General features: G+C 51.7%; 1 pseudogene; it reads right to left on the reverse strand.

Annotated features, from left to right (window-relative positions):
* Positions 1–383: 383 nt before the first annotated feature.
* Positions 384–19,929, reverse strand: part of LOC142497970 (uncharacterized) — a 54,040-nt pseudogene continuing 34,494 nt past the window's right edge.

The following is a 19,929-nucleotide window of genomic DNA, read 5'->3' on the forward strand; positions in this document are numbered from 1 at the left end:
GAGAGACGCCACGGAGGGAGGGTGTCACCACGCTGGTGCACCTGAAGCCAGGAGGACGTAGGGATACAGTGCTTATCATGAGTACATTGTTGCTCCACACTGGACAATGGCTAGGTTGTGTAGTTACCGCTTTATACTGTGGACACACTCCTGCTTACCTGTTGTATATCCTCCTTCATTAGGTTATGTATTAACTCCATACGCTCCGCTTTATTTCCTTCATTATACGGCATTGGTTCCATGTTCAGAGCCCTTCCGGGAACTACATAGTAGATTTCTGTTATTTACAAAAAAAAATGACTGGTGGCAAAACGCCGGCGGCCAATTGGTCGCGGCAAAACTTTTCAATTTACAGCTAAGTGAGACTACAGACCGCTTCAGCATAACGGGGAATGCACATTTTATGAGAACAGAATGGAAATATAAAACAATAACATTTTCTTTTAAATCAAAGAATGATATAAATAACCAGCATTTAAAAAGTTATGACTTTGTTATCCTTTTCAAATGCTCATTTTATGCACCATAAACTAAAGTCACTTTGCATTGTGATTCAGCGTAACACAGATACAGTACACGTGTGCACTTATATGTGAGTGTCTTAGTTGCTGGTTATCCCTAAACAGGCCTGGCTTTAGAGATAGGTCTCTCCCCTGTGTGTGTCCTCTTGTGTGTGTTCAGGCTGGATACGTCACTAAATCCCTTCCCACATTCATGTGGTTTCTCCTCTGTGTGTGTTCAGGCTGGATAACTGACTAAATCCCTTCCCACATTCCCCACATACATGCGGTCTCTCCCCTGTATGTGTCCTCTTGGGTGTGCTCAGGTTGATTATCTGACTAAATCCCTTCCCACATTCCCCACATACATGCGGTCTCTCCCCTGTGTGTGTCCTCTTGTGTGTGTTCAGGCTGGATAACTGACTAAATCCCTTCCCACATTCCCCACATTCATGCGGTCTCTACCCTGTGTGTGTCCTCTTATGTGTGTCCAGGCTGGGTAACACACTAAATCCCTTCCCACATTCCCCACATACATGCGGTCTCTCCCCTGTGTGTGTCCTCTTGTGTCTCTTCAGGCTGGATAAGTCACTAAATCCCATCTCACATTCCCCACATACATGCGGTCTCTCCCCTGTGTGTGTCCTCATGTGTGTATCCAGGCTGGATAAATGACTAAATCCCTTCCCACATTCCCCACATACATGCGGTCTCTCCCCTGTGTGTGTCCTCATGTGTGTACCCAGGTTGGATAACTGACTAAATCCCTTCCCACATTCCCCACATACATGCGGTCTCTCCCCTGTGTGTGTCCTCTTGTGTCTGTTCAGGCTGGTTAAGTCACCAAATCCCTTCCCACATTCCCCACATACATGCGGTCTCTCCCCTGTGTGTGTCCTCTTGTGTGTGTTCAGGCTGGATACGTCACTAAATCCCTTCCCACATTCATGTGGTTTCTCCTCTGTGTGTGTTCAGGCTGGATAACTGACTAAATCCCTTCCCACATTCCCCACATACATGCGGTCTCTCCCCTGTGTGTGTCCTCTTGGGTGTGCTCAGGTTGATTATCTGACTAAATCCCTTCCCACATTCCCCACATACATGCGGTCTCTCCCCTGTGTGTGTCCTCTTGTGTGTGTTCAGGCTGGATAACTGACTAAATCCCTTCCCACATTCCCCACATTCATGCGGTCTCTCCCCTGTGTGTGTCCTCTTATGTATGTTCAGGTCTGGAAGCTGACCAAATCCCTTTCCACATTCCTTACATACATGTGTTCTCTCCCCTGTATGTGTTCTCGTGTCTGATTAGGTTGGATAAATGACTAAATCCCTTCCCACATTCCCCACATACATGCGGTCTCTCCCCTGTGTGTGTTCTCTTGTGTCTGATTAGATTGGATAAATGACTAAATCCCTTCCCACATTCCCCACATACATACGGTCTCTCCCCTGTGTGAGTCCTCTTGTGTGTGTTCAGGTCGGATAACACACTAAACCCCTTCCCACATTCCCCACATACATGCGGTCTCTCCCCTGTGTGTGTCCTCTTGTGTGTGTCCAGGCTGGGTAACACACTAAATCCCTTCCCACATTCCCCACATACATGCGGTCTCTCCCCTGTGTGTGTCCTCTTGTGTCTCTTCAGGCTGGATAAGTCACTAAATCCCTTCTCACATTCCCCACATACATGCGGTCTCTCCCCTGTGTGTGTCCTCATGTGTGTATCCAGGCTGGATAAATGACTAAATCCCTTCCCACATTCCCCACATACATGCGGTCTCTCCCCTGTGTGTGTCCTCATGTGTGTACCCAGGTTGGATAACTGACTAAATCCCTTCCCACATTCCCCACATACATGCGGTCTCTCCCCTGTGTGTGTCCTCTTGTGTCTGTTCAGGCTGGTTAAGTCACCAAATCCCTTCCCACATTCCCCACATACATGCGGTCTCTCCCCTGTGTGTGTCCTCATGTGTGTATCCAGGCTGGATAAATGACTAAATCCCTTCCCACATTCCCCACATACATGCGGTCTCTCTCCTGTGTGTGTTCTCTTGTGTGTTTCCAGGTGGGATAACTGACTAAATCCCTTCCCACATTCCCCACATACATGCGGTCTCTCCCCTGTGTGTGTCCTCTTGTGTCTGTTCAGGCTGGTTAAGTCACCAAATCCCTTCCCACATTCCCCACATACATGCGGTGTCTCCCCTGTGTGTGTCCTCATGTGTGTATCCAGGCTGGATAAATGACTAAATCCCTTCCCACATTCCCCACATACATGCGGTCTCTCCCCTGTGTGTGTCCTCTTATGTATTTTCAGGTGGGATAACTGACTGAATCCCTTCCCACATTCCCCACATACATGCGGTCTCCCTGTGTGTGTCCTCTTCTGTAGGTTCTGGTCTGATAACCAAGTCAGATTCTTCCCACTTTCTCCAAGATCTTTTCCGGTGGCACCTTCTAATATATATTCTTTTGAATATGAAGCAGTTACATTGTTTATTAATTGCCTTGACTGGTTGAAAGTTGCATTTTCTGTCATATTTATTGGAATGTTGCAAGATTGTTCTGTCCTCATCTTTTCCATATTCTCATTTGGGTGTTTGAACTTCAGATGTGTGAGGAGGTAATCCTGACTGCTAAAAGCAACCTTGCAGTCTTGGCATGGATGGATTATTGGTGCTTGGCTTTGTACTAGACGAGACAAAAAAGTCAGTTACACAAACTGTCTTACAGAAGGTCATGCAGGAGAGGTAAACTGGAATATCACAAACAGTTCAGGATGAAAGTAAACTGTAGATTTACATTGTACAAAGGAAGGGTTTAGCACAACATGTGTAAGCATTAGGGCCGGGAGAGCAGATATAGTGGATCATACATTTAAGGTGAATCTAAAGCTTTAAAAAGAAATCTCACTTGCTGGAAAACTCAATTAAAGTGGCAAAAATCTTGTCAAATCCTTTGTTACATAAAAAAAAAAAAGGGGGAAAGAATCCCTTTCTAATGCACTCAGTGTTGTGTAATGAGTTAGATACAATAAAACCTTTTATTGGTAATTAATAAAAAATAATGAAAACAGGAGTTGTGTTAATAGATCCATGACCAATCCCAATGAACAACACATTACAGTACTTATAAACATATACTCTAACATAATATAGCAGTGAATCAATTGCTGACCCTGATGGAAAACATATACTGATGTTTAACAGAGTCTCTTGGAGGTAATCTCCTATTCAATAGAATATATGGACCTGGTAGTATATACCTATAAGGGCTACAGACTCCCATTATTATAGTTAATACTGAAACTGCAGGAGGTTCAAAGCAAACCCGGAGCACTGAGGGGCCTATGCAGTAAAGTTTCATTAAAAAAATCGCCGGGCCATTTAAATCTCCGTTTTTGTGAGCGTCGCTATCACGGTATTCAGAAAGCATCGATAACCTATGATAGCAAAATTCACAAAATGGGCGAGTTGCCGGCGGCGTGAAGATCACCTCTCTGAACAGGACTTACCCGGCGATTCATTTCTGCTGCAGATAGAGCTGCTAAGAGAGAGCTGCCTCTCCCAGCGCAAATGTAGCCAAAAATGTATACAGGCCCCGTTATAGGGTGCCAGTATCTCCTATGCATGGAAATGTCCTGATCACGAGACACGGGACATTTCAATGCATAGGAGATACCGGCACCCCATATTGGGGCCTGTATCTCGGGAAGCAGTGTGTCCCCAAACCTCTAATTAATGTGGTTCTGCTCCGGAGACCCCTGCTCGTCTACACTAGTAATAAAATGTATATTAAAATATGTATTACGCACCAATACACAACCCACCCCCTGTGCCCCCACATAAAACCATTATTTATTTTTTTACACACAGGATTAATACCCCATTCTGGTGGGGGTCCCAGGGTGGTCCCCACGTGTGTCCGCATGCCCCATGCCTTGGCTGATGCGGGAGTACCTCTTTCTCCCCCCTCCCCTTCTGTCCCATAGTACCAAATTCTTTGATAGATAGCAAGCCTCCCCTCCTTCCCCCCATACCCATAACACACCTATCATGACATTTGTTTTTTACGGCGCAACTTTTACTTAAATGGCAGTGTTGCGAGTCCTATTTCACACCCCGCGAGCCCCCCCCCCCCCCCATTTTACACCTCGCGAGCCACCTCCTATTTCCTTCACGCTTCCCATGTATTTCTTTCCCCTCAGTCTCACCTCTCACTCTCCCCCCTCCAATTACCCCACTGTCCCGCCGCCTCACATACAGGCATACCACGCATTAACGTGCGCAATGGGACCGGAGCATGTATGTAAAGCCAAAATGTACTTAAAGTGAAGCACTACCTTTTTCCCACTTATCGATGCATGTACTGTACTGCAATCATCATATACGCGCATAACTGATATAAATAACGCATTTGTAACAAGCTCCCCGCTTGCGCACAGCTTTGGTACAGGTAGGGAGCCGGTATTGCAGTTCAGAATGTGCTGACAGGCGCATGCGCGAGCTGCCGTTTGCCTATTGGGCGATATGTCCTTACTCGCGAGTGTACTTAAAGTGAGTGTTCTTAAACCGGGGTATGCCTGTATATATTTCTCTCAACTGAATCTCATTCTCACTTCTCCCTCTTTTCCTCACTCACACCCCTTCGTCCCCTCTCTCTCCCTTCCATCAATTACACCACGCTCACTCCATTCCCCCCCACAAAATATATACTAAAAATCCCTACCCCCATTGCGAAAAACTTCCCACCCCAAAATACATACCAAAAAATCTGCAATCCCCAAATATACACAGCCCCTCACCTCCCCAAATATATACAAAAAACCCACCTCCCCAATACATATACAAACCCGCCAATACATATTAAAAAAAAACCCAATGCATATAAAAAAACGCAATTCATATAAAAAGCCCCAATGCATATAAAAAAAGCCCCACTCCCCCCAATATATATATATATATACAGTGGTTGACAAATCACCAAAAAATCTACTCGCCACACAAAAAAATCTACTCGCCACCTAGTACCAAACGTGTGCTGCTTGGGCCAATATTTACTCGCCTGGGGGTTAAATCCACTCGCCCGGGGCGAGCAAATGTATAGGTTTGTCGAACACTATATATATATATATGGGAAGGAGGGGGGGAGGCGGTGGGAAGGGGGGGGGAGGCGGTGGGAAGGGGGGTGGGGAGGCGGTGGGAAGGGGGTGGGGAGGCGGTGGGAAGGGAGGCGGTGGGAAGGGGCGGTGGGAAGGGGGGGGCGGTGGGAAGGGGCGTGGGAAGGGGGGGGCGGTGGGAAGGGGGGGGCGGTGGGGGGGGCGGTGGAAAGGGGGGGGGGGCGGTGGAAGGGGGAGGGGAGGCGGTGGGAAGGGGGGGAGGCGGTGGGAAGGGGGGGGGGAGGCGGGTGGAAGGGGGAGGGGAGGCGGTGGGAAGAGGGAGGGGAGGCGGTGGGAAGGGGAAGGGGAGGCGGTGGGAAGGGGGAGGGGGGGCAGTGGACAGGAAGGGGGGCAGTGGAAAGGAAGGGGGGCAGTGGACAGGAGGGGGGGCAGTGGACAGGAGGGGGATGCAGTGGACAGGAGGGGGGGCAGTGGACAGGAGGGGGGGCAGTGGACAGGAGGGGGGGGCAGTGACAGGAGGGGGGGCAGTGGACAGGAGGGGGGGCAGTGGACAGGAGGGGGGGGCAGTGGACAGGAGGGGGGGGGCAGTGGACAGGAGGGGGGGGGCAGTGGACAGGAGGGGGGGGGCAGTGGACAGGAGGGGGGGGGCAGTGGACAGGAGGGGGGGGGGCAGTGGACAGGAGGGGGGGCAGTGGACAGGAGGGGGGGGCAGTGGACAGTAGGGGGGGCAGTGGACAGTAGGGGGGGCAGTGGACAGGAGGGGGGGCAGTGGACAGGAGGGGGGGGCAGTGGACAGTGGACAGGAGGGGGTGGACAGTGGACAGGAGGGGGTGGACAGTGGACAGGAGGGGGGGGCAGTGGACAGTGGACAGGAGGGGGTGGACAGTGGACAGGAGGGGTGGACAGTGGACAGGAGGGGGGGGGCAGTGGACAGGAGGGGGGGGCAGTGGACAGGAGGGGGGGGGCAGTGGACAGGAGAGGGGGGGCAGTGGACAGGAGAGGGGGGGCAGTGGACAGGAGAGGGGGGGCAGTGGACAGGAGAGGGGGGACAGTGGACAGGAGAGGGGGGGCAGTGGACAGGAGAGGGGGGGCAGTGGACAGGAGAGGGGGGGCAGTGGACAGGAGGGGGGGGCTGTGGACAGGAGAGGGGGGCAGTGGACAGGAGAGGGGGGGCAGTGGACAGGAGAGGGGGGGAAGTGGACAGGAGGGTGGGGCTGTGGACAGGAGGGGGGCTGTGGACAGAGGGGGGGGCTGTGGACAGGAGGGGGGGGGGGCAGAGGACAGGAGGAGGGGGGGCAGTGGACAGGAGGGGGGGCAGTGGACAGGAGGGGGGGCAGTGGACAGGAGGGGGGGCAGTGGACAGGAGGGGGGGCAGTGTCACACACACACACACACACACACACACACACACACACACACACACACACACACACGCGACACCTACCTGTACTTCCGGCCGCCGCCATCTTCTCACTCGGCGCCGCGAGGGAGGAAGGGGGTCCGCCATCTTACGCGCCGCGTGGCAGCCTGTTCCCCCGCCGGAGGGAGGTGAGTGTAGCGGGAGGGAGTGGTGTGTAGCGGGAGGGAGTGGTGAGTGGAGCGCGAGGGAATGGAGCGGGAGGGTGGTGAGTGGAGCGGGAGGGAGTGGAGCGGGAGGGAATGGAGCGCGAGGGAGGAAGGGGGTCCGCCATCTTAGGCGCCGCGTGGCAGCCTGCCTGTTCCCCCGCCGGGGAGGGAATGGAGCGGGAGGGAGTGGTGTGTAGCGGGAGGGAGTGGTGTGTAGCGGGAGCTACACTGTGTGAGGTAGCGGGATAGGGGGGACATTGGTGGCATGGTGTAGCGGGGTAGGGGGCCTCGCGGTCTGGTTGCGGTAGGGAGATGTGTGAGGTTCAGGAGATGTGAGGCGTGCTGTGCGGTTCGCGGGAGCTACACTGTGTGAGCTAGCGGGATAGGGGGAGGGACATTGGTGGCATGGTGTAGCGGGGTAGGGGGCCTTCCGGTCTGGTTGCGGTAGGGAGCTGTGTGAGGTGCAGGAGATGTGAGGCGTGCTGTGCGGTTCGCGGGAGCTACACTGTGTGAGCTAGCGGGATAGGGGGAGGGACATTGGTGGCATGGTGTAGCGGGGTAGGGGGCCTCGCGGTCTGGTTGCGGTAGGGAGCTGTGTGAGGTGCAGGAGATGAGGCGTGCTGTGCGGTTCGCGGGAGCTACACTGTGTGAGGTGGCGGGATAGGGGGAGGGACATCATTGCCATGGTGTGTGAGTGGAGGCCGCGGCCTCGCGGTCCGGTTGCGGGAGGGACATGTGTGGCGTGGAGGGGAGGGGGGGTTTGAAGAGGCAGTCTGCAGTGTTTGGTGTTGTGTGAATGTGTGTGTGTGCTGTGTTTGTGCGTTGTGTGTAGATTCTGTACCTGATTCGGCAGTCTGTGGTAGCAGACGTGAAGGTTTTGATAGCTGTGAAGCGTGGCCCCAGAGCAGGTTGAGGATTAGAGGATTAGGTGTTGCAAAAGCAAAGCGTTCCCAAAACTCAGTGAGGGGTGGGACAGTGTGGAAGTATTAGGGCAGTGGTTCCCAAACTTTTTCGGTTCAAGGCTCCCCAAGGCAATCAGAATTTTTTCAAGGCTCCCCAAGGCGATCAGGATTTTTACGCGGTGCCCAAAGTAAAAACAAAGGTGTACATACATACATAGGTGTACAAACATACCTAACAGTTGCAGTGCGCAGTTGGTGTCTCTCTCAGACACTCTCACTCTCTCTCACACACTCTAACTCTCTCTGACCTCACTCTCTCTCTCTCTGACCTCTCTCTGACCGCACTCTCTCTCTCTGACCTCACTCTCTCTCCTCACTCTCTCTCTCTGACCTCACACTCTCTCTCTCTGACCTCACACTCTCTCTCTCTGACCTCTGACCTCACATTCTCTCTGACCTCCCTCTCTCTCTCTCTCTCTCTGACCTCACACTCTCTCTGACCTCACACTCTCTCTGACCTCACACTCTCTCTGACCTCACATTCTCTCTGACCTCCCTCTCTCTCTCTGACCTCCCTCTCTCTCTCTGACCTCACTCTCTCTCTCTGACCTCACTCTCTCTCTCTCTCTGACCTCACTCTCTCTCTCTCTCTCTCTCTCTCTCTCTCTGACCTCACTCTCTCTCTCTCTGACCTCACTCTCTCTCTCTCTGACCTCACTCTCTCTCTCTGACCTCACTCTCTCTCTCTGACCTCACTCTCTCTCTCTCTGACCTCACTCTCTCTCTCTCTGACCTCACTCTCTCTCTCTCTGACCTCACTCTCTCTCTCTCTGACCTCACTCTCTCTCTCTCTCTCTCTCTCTCTCTCTCTGACCTCACTCTCTCTCTCTCTCTCTCTCTGACCTCACTCTTTCTCTGACCTCACTCTCTCTCTGACCTCACTCTCTCTCTCTCTGACCTCACTCTCTCTCTCTCTGACCTCACTCTCTCTCTCTCTCTGACCTCACTCTCTCTCTCTCTCTCTGACCTCACTCTCTCTCTCTCTCTGACCTCACTCTCTCTCTGACCCCCCTCTCTCTCTCTCTCTCTCTCTGACCTCACTCTCTATGACCTCACTCTCTCTCTCTCTATGACCTCACTCTCTCTCTCTCTCTGACCTCACTCTCTCTCTCTCTCTGACCTCACTCTCTCTCTCTCTCTGACCTCACTCTCTCTCTCTCTCTCTCTCTGACCTCACTCTCTCTCTCAGACACACACAAATAAATACACACATAAATACACACACACACACACAAATACACACACACAAATAAATACACACACACACACACAAATAAATACACACAGATACACACACATTGATGCAGATACACACACACACACAAATAAATACACACAGATACGGGGGGTGGGGGAGGGTATGGCTGAACGGCCCGGTCCCTGCACGGGGGAGGTCAGTGGTGCGGGGGCCTGTGCCACGTGGGGGGAGGGCCGGTGTGCTGCGGGGAGGGAGGGGGGGGGGGGGTGACGCTGCAGTGCTGCTGGGAGACATCTGTCTCCCGGTGCTGCTCCTCCAGCGTGAGCGCCGGGCCTCCCTCTCTCAGCGTAGGCAGCTCAGCGTCGCTGAGCCGGGCTGAACAGATGCACAAAGCCCCTGCATCTGTAATCAACGCGGCTATAGTTCCTCCGGCCTGGGACATAGTAAGCGCTTAGGTGCTGCTGCTCGGAGCTTTTTGCTGTCCTGGCAGAGGAGACAGCAAGCGCGCTTGGGAGGCGGGTATCACTGTGTGTGTTTGTCACTTGGTAGCTGTGTGTGTGTGTATATTATATAATATTTTAAACATTTAAAAAAAAAAGACATGTGAGAATAAATTATTAACATTGTGCAACTTTGATAAATATATTCACACACACACACACCACACATATATATATATATATATATACACACACACCACACCACACACACACACACACACACACACACACACACACACACACACACACACACACACACACACACACACACACACACACATATATATATACACACACACCACACATATATACACACACACCACACATATATACATATATATATATATATATATATATATATATATATATATATACACCACACATACACCACACATACACCACACATACACCACACACACACACACACACACACTCACCACATACATACATATATATATATATATATATATATATACACACCACACACACACACACACACCACACATATATACATATATACACACACACACCACACATATATACATATATACACACACACACCCTGCAGCCCGTTTTTACACACACACACACACACACACACACACACACACACACACACACACACACACACACACACACACACACACACACACACACACACACACACACACACTGCTGTCTGGTGGCTTTGTAGTTGCAATGCCGGGCACTGAAGTTGCAATGCCGGGCAGGCTGCAGTCCCATTGGATGGGAGCGGTCATGTGACCGCTCCTCTGCTTCCCCTCAGAGGTTTTTTTTTTTTTTTTTAAATGAGCTAGCAGCCCTTGTTTCCCGCTGCTGGCGGCCCTGATCGCGGCGCCCCTCTAGCCAAGCCGCGGCGCACCAGGGCGCCGCGGCGCACAGTTTGGGAAACACTGTATTAGGGCATTGGTGTTGGACGCAGGCCAATGAGAGGTGTGCGGGGGCGGGCATTGGACGCAGGCCAATGAGAGTCAGTGAGGGGTGGGACGCAGGCCAATGAGAGGTGTGCGGGGGCGGGCATTGGACGTAGGCCAATGAGAGTCAGTGAGGGGTGGGACGCAGGCCAATGAGAGGTGTGCGGGGGCGGGCATTGGACGCAGGCCAATGAGAGTCAGTGAGGGGTGGGACAGTGTGGCATTGGTGTTGGACGTAGGCCAATGAGAGGTGTGCGGGGGCGGGCATGGCCTGAGCCGGAGTGACAGGGCCAAGGTCCAATGCGATTGACCCTTGGGACGCAGACATACAGTGATTTCACAAATATATAGTAGATATAAAGACCCCACTCCCCCCAATACATATAAAAAGACTCACCCAATACAAATAACAAAATGTAGACTTACCTTGGGGATGGTCGTACCCGGTGGCAGCGGGGTAAAGTGGCTGGCGCTGCAAGTTGGGGCAGACCTCTGGCCAGGTCCAGCTGCCGGTCGCCGCCGGGCTCCGGCACTCCATCAGCTGCAGGCCTCCTCACTCTGTGTCCCACGCCGAGCTTCCAGTCAGCACGCACCGGTAGCGGAGGCCCAGCTTACTTCCGGAGCGCTGACGTCAGAGACTGGAGCCCCCCAGCCTCTGGGCCCAGGACACTTGTACCTATTACTCCCCCCCTCTCGGCGGCCCTGTTACGAGGAGCTCGCTAGGTGAGAGTCTCTATGTTCCCATCGGAGCTACAAAAATAGGGAGATTTTATACAAAGTGCGAGAGGAAGCTGGTTTTCAGCTCCCGCTCGGTGTGTTTGAGCCGCAGCGCTGCCGCTCGGGGAGACGCTCTTCCCGTACGAGTTTGGCAGGTCATCGGAGCTCTCTGAATAGCAAACCTGTCAAATCGTACGGGAAGTGCTCAAAAAGCTCGATGAATTCATTATCAAAGCTACTAGAATTGGCCCCTTAGTGTTTTGTATAAGACTTCGGGACAAACCAAGCAATATCCATGCTTTACCAGCCGCTAAGGTGGCAAAGGGGGTGAGGTAATGTAATGTTTATATTATCCCCTTTGTGGTCAGCTGGTCATGGAAACTGATGACTCGTTGACCCGTGGACTACTAAGGCCGAGTCCCCGGTGGTGACTGTGGCACGCGCGCAGGCCCAATGGCTGTGTGTGTGGGCGTGCAAAGCACTATGACGCGAACGCTGGCAGGGAAGACAAGAATGTTGTCTTCACGTGCCGCGACGTGGTCATGTGGAGGCACACAGCCCATGGCAGGGCAGATATGCCCCGTCCCCACGCTCGCCTACAGACCGCCGATCGCGCATGCAGCAGGGAGGACTGGGGCCGTAGCCTAAGGGGTTAATATATACTGTAATGTATTTTAATAACACTATTTTATCATCTATTCCATGTTGGTTTAGCTTATCTTGCCTATGTATATAACGGGCAGTATATTGACCAGTATATACATAGGAAAGACAGGCTAACGCCAGCCTGGAGTAGGTGAGAAAATATTTGTGTTATTTCTGCCATTCATCCCATTCTGATAAATATCCGATCTTGATGTATGGCAATTTTAAGTAAAAATACGGTATTATCCCTGGTTTTTATGGGGATCGATGTTTTTAACGTGTCTGATAAAAAGTGCTTTATTTTTGGCACTGCAGCGCTGATTCATTGCACGATAATAATAATGCACTTTTTTAAGGCCGGTAATACGGCATGTTTAGGTAACCGCAGCTTGATGAATCCGGCACTTTGACTGAAGTTAGGTTTAGTGATATTAAGTTGTAGTTGACCCGTAATGGTGTATGCAGATCAATAACTGCAATTTAACATCAGTAATAAGACAATAGAGATGTCAAAACCACACAACACACATATTCCTGATTACCTTGTGCTGGCGCGGTACTTATCCACAGCGTACTGTATCTCACTTGTTACCAGACCGTCAGAACTCAAAACAGCAGGTCACTGGTATACTGACTCCACCAGACCTGACTCCGCCCCCTGGAACATGCCTTGGTCCTACTGACCGCAAGGTGTAACCGCTTGGGCCAGGGCAAAAAGGTGCCAAAAATCATCCACTACTATCCCTAGCCTCACTTTGCTAGGATGGTAGCATCACCCCACAGAACCACTAGACGGCCCACCACAAAAGCCACGCCCCTATACCAAGGATACCCCACCCACACTCCTGGGAACACTGACCCAGAGTACATCATGGGAATCCTATTCTGGCTTTTCTAGGAGGGTAGTTACCACCCAGAACGACTAGGGGCCCCACCCCAAGAGCCACGCTCCTATGCCGGGGACCCAGATTACACAACCTTAGGCTAAGGCCCAGCTTCCTCAGTCAGCGCGCCCGCACTGCCTGCAGGCAGCGCGGTGAGAGGCACAGACCGCTATCTGCGGTCTGTAGGGAGCGGGAGCCGTGGTTTGAGTGGAAGGGCGTGGTTTGAGCAGAGGGGGCGTGGCTTGAGCGGAGGGACCCGTAACTCCGCCCCCTCCCTCCACGGGCTCGGTCTCCTGGGCTGCAGGGGAGATCTGCTGCGGGCTGCTGGAAGGTAAGCAGCTCCCGCTCCCTCCCCCTTCCCCCACAAATGCCCTCCTCTCACACGCTGACACACACACACACACACACACACCACCCCCTACCTTGTGGAGGAAGCTCTCTGACAGCTCCCGCTGCTGATCGGCTCATCAGCGCACCACGTGACGCGTCTCCGCTCGGGATAACAATTTTCTTGCATCCCCTGGCGGCTGACACGCTACCGCGGGTAGTAAGCCGTGCAGCGAGGGGGAACTGGGACCGGCTCAAGAAGGATTCCCCAGCTGGTGAGGAACGCGGCCACGCACGCCGCCGAACGCAGCGGGACCATACCCTGATACCTGTGTGATTTCTGGGGACAGAGGGACCCCCGTGAGTGCAGAGGGTCTCAAGGTTCCCAGAACACGTAAAACAATTACACAATCCCTGCACCCAGATCACAAGGATCCCAACCTCCATTACGTGGTCTCTGGGGGTACCGGAATTTCCACTTAACCTAGAGAATTCCAGAACTCCCAGCGAGCACACAGCACGTTACTGGGTCACAAAGCACACACAGTAACAACCCTAGCTGAGCTCACTACGGGGCAGCTTCTGAGCAATATCACAACATACAGTAGGTCACAAGTTACACAAAACCATGTGGACTAACACTCTGTCCCAACAATAGTGCGATCAAAGAAGAGTTTAACCTAGAGGGTACAGTACACAAAATATAACGTACCGTCAGCAACAGTAAGTACACCGGGAGGGCAGAGAAATGAGAGAGTTCTTCTTTGAAACTTACAAGTAGTCAGTTCCACCCGGGGGGGCGGGAATAAAGTCTTTGGGAGGGTGCAGGGCAGTGGGGTAACTGCACAGAGCAATATGTTCCAAAGAGAGGTCCCAGCATCTGAATGTCTTTCCCCAGTGAGTCCCAGTCTGGAAAGGCCGGGCAGGGGGTTTAAACATTTCCTCGCCCATCATTCCCTATGGGGGGTTTGCACCAATCAGAGATGTTTTAATCTTCAGCTAATCACAGGGCTGGCCCCCGCCTAACTGAAATGTGAAAATAAGAGGGGAATCCAGCACAGAAGGGGTTACAGATGGGGACACTCAGTCTGCAATGTAAGGAGCTGATCTCAGCAGGGGTCATGCAGCAAATGGCTGCCTGGGACACACAATAGAGGAGCCACAGAGGGGTATCTGTCTGCTAGAGGGGGGAGGGAATCAGTAGATCATACAGCTGTAACCCAGCAATATACCTTTCCCTGATATTCTGCATTAAAATAAAAGGGCATGGCATGGCAAGGAGACTGCAGACTGGCCTTAGCCTTCTTTTACTAAGGGCGCCCGGTTTAATCCGTCACACCAAGTTTCCTCAAAGAAAAGAAAAACGACAATTGGTTGGAGAAAGGATCTAAGGGTTTCTATAGATGTCTTAACTGTAGAGCCTGCCATTGTAAGGCTGCGCTTACAGTGCTGGCTACGGATGATATCACCCGTCTCCGTAGCCATTGCGAAAGTTGTAATTCAGTTTGAGACGTTGCTGGCTACAAGGCCAGTGACATCAACAAGGGGAAGGTAGAGGGGCGGAGACAGGAGATTCGGCTGAGACAATAAAAAAAAATGCATCCAAAAGCAAATAAAACCTATTTGCGCTCTTTTATTTGTCTGCAGCTTTTATTGGGGAACAGTTTGTGCCACAGGATGCAGTTATAAAAACTTGTACATGCTATGTAAAATGAAACACAGACACACATGCATTGGATGCAATAGGCACTCTGTGATTGTGTTAGAGGCAGTCACATGTGGAGACCGTCTCTCCAAAAATCAAATTTCACGGACTACCAGAATTTTGGTACAGAACACTGTAACTGCTAGATCTCCCTTTAGGGGGGGGGGGGGAGGGAGGGGGGGAAGAAGCGTTAAATATGCAAACAATGGTTGTTCCTCCCCCCTCCCTTTTACCAATTGGTCGCAGCAAAACTATTCCAATTAACAGCTAAGGCCCCGCTCCCTCAGTCAGCGCGCCCGCAATACAGACAGGCGGCGCGCTGACAGACATAGACCGCGATATTGCGGTCTGTAGGGAGCGGGGGCGGAAGTGGGAGGGGGGGCGTGGCTTGAGCGGAGGGACCCGCTACTCCCTCCCCCTCCCATCACGGGCTGCCGGACAGGAAGGAGCTGCTGCGGGCTGCTGTAAGGTAAGCAGCTCCCCCTCCCCCTACACACACACACACACACACACACTACCTTGTGAAGGAAGCTGTCTGACAGCTCCCGCTCCCGCCCCCACCGCTGATTGGCTCATCAGCGCACCACGTGACGTGTCACCACTCGGGATCACAATTTTCTTCCATCCCCTGGCGGCTGACGCGTCACAGTGCGTAGTGAGCCGTACAGCGAGGGGGGACTGGGACCGGCTCGGGAGGATTCCCCTGCTGGTGGGGAACGCTCGAGCGGCCGCCCGCACCGCCGGGCGCAGCGGGTCCCAGCCCTTGTGAGGGTACAGACCGCTTCAGCATAATGGGAAACGCACATTTTATTAGAACCAACCGCATGGAAATACAAAACAATAAAATTTTCCTTTAAATATAAGAATGATATAAATAACATGCATTAAAAAAGTTATAACATTTCTATCCTTTTAAAATGCTCGTTTTATGCACCATAAACTAAAGTCACTTTGCATTGAGATTCAGCGTAACAGACACATGTGTGCACTTATATGTGAGCGTCTTAGTCGCTGGTTATCCTTAAACATGCCTGGCTTTAGAGATAGGTCTCTCCCCTGTGTGCGTCCTCTTGTGTTTGTTCAGGCTGTATAACCGATTAAATCCCTTCCCACATTCTCCACATTCCTGCGGTCACTCCCCTGTGTGTGTTCAGTCTGAATAACACACTAAACCCCTTCCCACATTCCCCACATACATGCGGTCTCTCCCCTGTGTGCTTCCTCATATGTATGTTCAGGTGTGATAACTCCTTAAATCCCTTCTCACATTCCCCACATACATGCAGTCTCTCACCTGTGTGTCCTCTTGTGTAGGTTCTGGTCTGATAACCAAGTCAGACTCTTCCCACTTTCTACAAGATCTTTTCCTGAGGCACATTCTAATATAAATTCTTTTGAATAAGAAGCAGTTACATTGTTTATTAATTGCCTTGACTGGTTGAAAGTTGCATTTTATGTCATATTCAATGTTTGGGTGTTTGAACTTCAGATGTTTGAGGAGGTAATCCTGACTGTTAAAAGCAACCTTGCAGTCTTGGCATGGATGGATTATTGGTGCTCGACTTTGTACTAGACGAGACAAAAAAGTCACAGTTACACAAACTGTCTTACAGAAGGCCATGCAGGAGAGGTAAGTTGGAATATCAAAAACAGTTCAGGATGAAAGTAAACTGTAGATGTACAGTACATTGTACAAAGGAAGAGTTTAGCACAACATGTGCAGCATTAGGGCCGGGAGAGCAGATGTAGTGGAGCAAACATTTAAGGTGAATCAAAATATTTAAAGATTTTAAAAGAAATCTCACGTGCTGGAAAAGACCAATTAAAGTGGCAGATCTTGTCATATCATGTCAAATCCTTTGTACATAAAAAAGGGGGGGGGGGAAGAAACAATTAGTGTTGTGTAATGAGTTAGATACAATAAAACCTTTTATAGGTAATTAATAAAAAATAATGAAAACAGGAGTGGTGTTAATAGATCCATGGCCAATCCCAATGAACAACACATTACTTATAAATATATACTCTAACATAATATAGCAGTGAATCAATTGCTAACCCTGATGGAAAACATATACTGATGTTCAACGGAGTCTCTTGGAGGTAATCTCCTATTCAGCAGAACAGCGGTGCACAAAGTGGGGGGTGCGCCCCCCAGGGTGGGTCCCCCAGGGTGGGCGTGAGATGCGCTGCAGGGGGGCTGGGTTTGCAGAGGCCGCCACACGTTTCCCGACTTACCTTGATTTAGATGCTTCTGGTGATGCGTCACCATGGCAACGGGGCGTCAAATGACGTCACATTGTCATGACGCCAGGACATCTAAATCAAGGTAAAGGGGGGGTGTGAGGAGAGGGGGAAAGCCAGCAGGGGGGCACAGGGGTAAAAGATTGCGCCCCCCTGCAGTAGAATATATAGACCTGGTAATCTATATCTATATAATTGAAAATCTTGTTTGTGAGTGTCTGTAGACCATTTGATTAGTCCATCGGTCCGCCCGCCCTCCGACGGATCTCATTGGCCGGTGTGTCTCCCCCACCCCGTGTGTCCCGCCCCACCACGGCTCTCATTGGCCGGTGTGTCTCCCCCACCCCGTGTGTCCCGCCCCCCCATGGCTCTCATTGGCCGGTGCGCTCTAACCCATAGGACCCCGGCCACACTGCTGCTGCTTCCTGAGGTGACAAAATGCTCCATGGTGCTCTTGCTGCTACTGCTGGGGGGGAGGCTTAACTGAAACGTGTGAGTATTCCCCCCACCCTCCCCAGCTCCGTTTTTTACCCCCCCAGCTCCGTTTTTGACCCCCCCCAGCTCTGTTTTTGACCCCACCCAGCTCCGTTTTTGCCTTCCCCCCTGACACACACAGTGACGCACACATACAGTGACACACACACACACAGTGACACACACATGACAGACACACACACACACAGACACACACACACATGACACACACACGACAGACACACATGACAGACACACACACTCATATGACAGACACACACACGACAGACACACACACACACGACAGACACACACACACACACGACAGACACACACACACACACGACACACACACGACAGGCACACACACACACATGACAGACACACAAACACACACGACAGACACAGACACACATACACACACGACAGACACACACACAGATGACAGACACACACACACGACAGACACACACGACAGACACACACATGACAGACACACACGACACATACACACATACACATGACAGACACAGACACACACGACAGACACACACACGACAGAGAACAGACACACATGACAGAGAACAGACACACACACATGACAGACACACACATGACAGCCACACACCCATGACAGCCACACACACATGACAGCCACACACACACGACAGCCACACACACGACAGACACACATACACATGACAGACACACACACACACACGACAGACACACACACGACAGACACACACACACATGACAGACACACACAAACACAACTGACACACACATGCAGACACACACACACACACACATGACAGACACACACACACACGACACACACGACACACACACGACACACACACACATGACACACACACGCACGACAGACACACCCATGACACAGACACACACATGAAACAGACACACACATACATGACAGACACACACACACGACAGACAGACACACACACACGACAGACACACACATGACAGAGTCAGACACACACACACACGACAGAGACAGCCACACACGACAGCCACACACACATGACAGCCACACACGACAGCCACACACGACAGCCACACACATGACAGCCACACACGACAGCCACACACATGACAGCCACACACATGACAGACACACACACACACGACAGACACACACACACGACAGACACACACACACGACAGACACACACACACACGCAGAAAAAAAAACACACACACACACGACACAGACTCACGACACACACACGACACACACACACGACACACACACGACAGACACAAGACAGACACATGACAGACACACACACACACACAAGAGACACGCACACACACGACACACACACACACGACACACACACGACAGAAACACGACAGACACACACACGACAAACACACTCATGACACAGACACACACATGACACACAGACACACACGACAGACACACACACCAGACACCCGCCGCCTCACACCCGCTCACACCCTAGCAGTAGCCCCACCCAAAGCCATCACTCACTACCCACCCGCCACCCGTACTGAACACCCACCCGCCGCCTCACACCCTAGCGGGACACACACCTCACATTTTTACTGCTGCGGCACAGTTTATTTGAGCATTTGCCCGTTCTGTGCCGCAGCAGTAGCCTGGCGCGCGCCCGAGAGTGACGGGCGCGCGCCGAAGCAGCGGAAGAGCGCCCTCCGATCGGGGCGCTCTCCCTACCGCTGCCGGGTCCGCCGGGTCCCCTGGAACCCCCTGCCGCTGTCCCGCGATCGCGGGACACCAGGGCTCCCTCGGGGAGCCCCTGGACGCGCGTGCAGGGGGCGCACGCTCCCGAAGACGCGTGACCGCGCGTCTATGACGCGCGGCACGCCGAGGGGCGGCCACTAGCAAGCCGGGAAATCTCCCGGCTTGCGGATCTGGCCGCAGTGTGATAAACTGTGTCGCCAGTGTACATCACTTATGTCATCAAAATATGCATTGTACTTTGGTGTGTTTACAATAAATCATTTTTAAACAACATCGTATTAGATTTTCTTCAATGTTTCTTTTCAACATCATTATACAACCTTTCCACCAAATAGTCATCCTATTGTTCCCCTATTTATACATAATACTACCTATTACGGATTTACATCCTAGGCAACGC

This window comes from Ascaphus truei, chromosome 6 (assembly GCF_040206685.1).
Source record: "Ascaphus truei isolate aAscTru1 chromosome 6, aAscTru1.hap1, whole genome shotgun sequence".
NCBI classification, from domain to species: domain Eukaryota; kingdom Metazoa; phylum Chordata; class Amphibia; order Anura; family Ascaphidae; genus Ascaphus; species Ascaphus truei.